Source organism: Cebus imitator, unplaced genomic scaffold (genome assembly GCF_001604975.1).
Source record: "Cebus imitator isolate Cc_AM_T3 unplaced genomic scaffold, Cebus_imitator-1.0 Scaffold76, whole genome shotgun sequence".
NCBI classification, from domain to species: domain Eukaryota; kingdom Metazoa; phylum Chordata; class Mammalia; order Primates; family Cebidae; genus Cebus; species Cebus imitator.
Genome location: NW_016107391.1, coordinates 2,559,221 through 2,562,830, shown reverse-complemented (window position 1 = coordinate 2,562,830; position 3,610 = coordinate 2,559,221). Strand labels below are relative to the sequence as shown.

Sequence of the window (3,610 nt, the reverse complement as noted above, 5' to 3'; positions counted from 1 at the left end):
CAAGGATGGTCTCGATCTCTTGACCTCATGATCTGCCCGCTTCGGCCTCCCAAAGTGCTAGGGTCACAGGCGTGAGCCACCGAGCCCAGCCTAATGCAGTATTTTTCAAAAATCCAATTTAATGCAAAATATTCATGATGAACAAAATATTAAATAATATTAATAAAGACAGGATGAATAACAGTGATAATGTGAGCAAAACAAACTTGAAATGGGCCCCCATGAGGCTTACATTAGTGTGCATGTACGCTTGTGCGGAGTGAGACAGATAATAACAAACAAAAAAGTAAATACAATTCTAAATTATCATAAATGCCATGAAAGAAACACATTTCGGTCTGAGACAGAGAACAAGGAAGTTAGGAGGGCTTCCTTAGATAGGTTGGGCCTAACGTAATTGGACTCGGAGGAAAATAGTCTGCCTAGAAATGCTATGTGTTAATGAACATTTTTGCAGTACAGCACAGTGGCTTATGCATATAATCCCAGAACTTTAGGAGGCCAAGGTGGAAGGATCGCTTAAGGCCAGGAGTTCAAAACCAGCCTGGGCAACACAGCAAGACCTTGTCTCTACTGAAAAAAAAAAATTCTTTTTTTTTTTTAATTAGCTGGTCGTGGTGGTATGTGCCTGTAGTCCCAGCTACTTAGGAGGCTGGGCAAGAGGATCACTTAGGCCCAGGAGTTTGAGGCTACAGTGAGCTGTGTTCGTGCCACTGCACTCAAGCCTGGGCAACAGAGCAAGACCCTGTTACATACAGAAAAATAATTTTTGCAAATGAAATCTATCAAACTTCCTACATAGTATAAAATTTTACAATCTAATAACAGAAGTTTTGAACAGATCCATATGAAAGTTATTCTCACCACTGAGGGTTCAAGAGTACAGTATCATGAAACACTAGGAAATGTTCTGGCTTCTGTCTGCCCCACCCCAGAGGCCTATCTAAATGTCTAGATTTATCAAATTTCATAAGAGCCCATTGAACCTGACAATGCCAAGGAGGAGCCAAGGAATGCAGGATCTTGAACGTGAAGAGGAATTATGTGTGGAAAGATGGCAGCTCTGAGAAGCAGGGAGAAGTAGCTCTGACGTTCCTCCTTACGTCTTGTTGCCTAATCTGCTTTCAAAGGCCAATAACTTTAAAATTCTCCATTTTTCACACAACCCCACCCAACGAAGCGAGTCTTTAATCTCTAAACATGACAGGGGGCAGTGGACATGAAGGATATAAATGGCTCTGAAAGGTCAGCTAGAAAAAAAGAAATGAGGAGAGAAACCTTGAGGAGTTGAAGGGATGAACGCAAACCACGCTTTGAGCTACCTGCCAAAGTTAAAGAAAACTCCCATGAGAGGCCACGTTTGAGGCATGAGTCAAACTACGGTCATAGTTATCGGCAACTACCTCTAACCTCATGATTTTTCTGATAAATGGCACCTTGACTGCAAAGTGCACCTTCCTGAAGGTGCTAGACACCAAGGCAGACTTATCTCTTAGTATAGCTTCTTAGATTCAAGATTTCAACTCACCTCCAAGCCCTTTCCTCCCTTAATAGATACCAGTCATGTCCTGGGGCCTTTGGTGATGTTCTCTTGCTCCATCTCCTTTCCATAAAGGAGGATTCCTTTTCCTGCCAACAGCTGGGCTGTGAGTGGAGCCAGGTGTAGAATACCAGTGATGTGGTCACAGAACCATGAGAGCCATCAGTGGTGCTGAAACAGGGCAAACGGTGCAAATGGGAGAATGGTTCCTCTTGGACTGTTTGTGTGGGATCAAAGGGAGCTGGCAAGTATATGGAACCTCTAAAAATAGAGCACGTCCTTAAAAAGAAAGAATGCAAAAAGAAACAAGTTTTACTTTGTCCTAGTGTAGGCTCTGCAAACACTCGGCCCTGGAAGGCTGGCACCGGGGCAAGTGACTGTTTTCTTCCTGCCCTTTGACTATGACACCAGCTGGATCCGTTTGCAAATCCTGGGTCCTGCTCCTCCGCCTGCTTCCTGCGTGGTGCTTGGGGCATGCTGGGGCCTCCATGGCCCCCTTTCAAGATCCAGAATAGACTCTGACATATGAAACGAGCTCCACGGGGTTTACATTCCTTCTTCGTATCCAAGCACCTTAATACACAAAGCCGCATGCTGGGATTGCTAACTGTTCTTCCAGAGATGCCTGGATATCGTCTGTCTGGCACAAATGTGAGTTTCATCCTTTTTATTTTTTAATGTTTTGAAGGAGCCTGAGACCCTTGGAAATGGGGATGACATTATAAACTGATGTTTTGGGACTGAGGGTTTTATTTTTGACCAAGCCTCAGATTTGCTTTGGTAAGCTGTGAGCCTCTCTGCATCACACTTCTCTTGGCTGGGGAAAAAGGGGAGGTGTTCATCTAGCCCATATGATGCAGGAACAGCAAATACAAAATGATTATGAAGTACGTGATACAGGGATGGTGTCTACACCATACCTATCCAGAGAAGCTTGTTTATTCATACCAAATTCTCAGTGAAACCCCAACTGCTGTCAAAGTTCAGATATCAGCCCGCTAAACACAGTTCATATTAACAAGGATAACGATAGCTGGCTTTCCTAGCACTCGCCATAGGCAAGGTCCCTCCCAGGCCTTGTCCTGTTCCTTTCTCATGGCACTGTAATGGGATCAGCACTCTTAACAGCTTCATTTTACAGGGAAGACAGAAAGGTTACATGACTTGCCTGGTTTGCAAGAACTTAACAACACAGCAAAAACCCAAATCCAGGTCTATGACTCTCAGGTTGTGAGAATTTCCATTTTCATGACATTTCCCATCCAGTCTGAAGTAATCTCTGGCCTCTCCCCTGCCCTTCATCTGCAATGACAAAGGACCGCCCTGACAAGGGCCAAGATGGTCTCACAGGCTACAGGGTGACAGTCAGGAAAGTATCCCTGTGAAGAGGACAGACCAAAGGGGAGGAACTTGCAAAGCTGCATTCAATCAAAACAGATATCTCCTTTAGAGCACGAATGAATGGGCTATACGCGTTACAGGGGCTGAGAGAGAAAAAAGAATAGAGAAGCTCAAGGGTCACTCGGTTCAAGGGGCATTTATTCGGCAATGAAGAGAGCAGACTCTGGAGTCAGCAAACTCTACCTTCAGATCTCACTTCCAACATGTTTTAGCTTGGTGCAAAAGTAATTGTGGTTTTGTCATTATTCTTAATATTTACTGATATGACCTTAAAAAAATGACTTAAACTTTCTGAGCCTCACTGCCCTTAGCTGCCAAATGGGGAAACTCAAGCAATGCCTTGAGTTCAGTCGAGGGCAGCTTCCCTTTTCTGTTCACTAAACTTTGGAACTTTGGGGCATTAAAACAGGCTAGGGGAGGTGATTACATAGAGAATATTACTCTATTCATTTCCCTCCTAGCCAAAACAAAAAATGCAATACTTTCCTAACAGAATTGTTTTGAGGATTAATTAATGTAATGTGCTTAGAACCATATCTGGCATACCGTAAATGTTCAAAAAGGGTCACTGTATTATTTGTAGACCTATTTTATTATTTACAGGTATGTCCAGAGTCGGCTATTGAGTAACAAACGGTAGGGCAGGTCCTCAGCATTTCTTTTTTTTTT

At 43.5% G+C, this 3,610-nt stretch overlaps 1 protein-coding gene and 1 non-coding gene across 7 annotated transcripts in view; both read left to right on the top strand.

The window, feature by feature from the left end:
* The window catches only part of FGF1 (fibroblast growth factor 1), a 106,758-nt gene that overhangs the window by 67,333 nt on the left and 35,815 nt on the right, over nucleotides 1–3,610 (top strand). Inside the window, exon 1 of one of the 6 annotated variants that reach the window (XM_017532283.2) lies at nucleotides 2,130–2,191. The exons of the other annotated variants lie outside the window; for them this stretch is intronic. The gene's annotated coding sequence lies outside the window, so the exon portion shown is untranslated. Of the gene's footprint in view, nucleotides 1–2,129; nucleotides 2,192–3,610 lie in introns of those variants that run through there. 6 annotated transcript variants of the gene reach the window in all.
* LOC119471867 lies at nucleotides 3,275–3,411 on the top strand. Its single transcript, XR_005200957.1, has one exon. It is a non-coding gene; the product is annotated as a small nucleolar RNA SNORA36 family (small nucleolar RNA).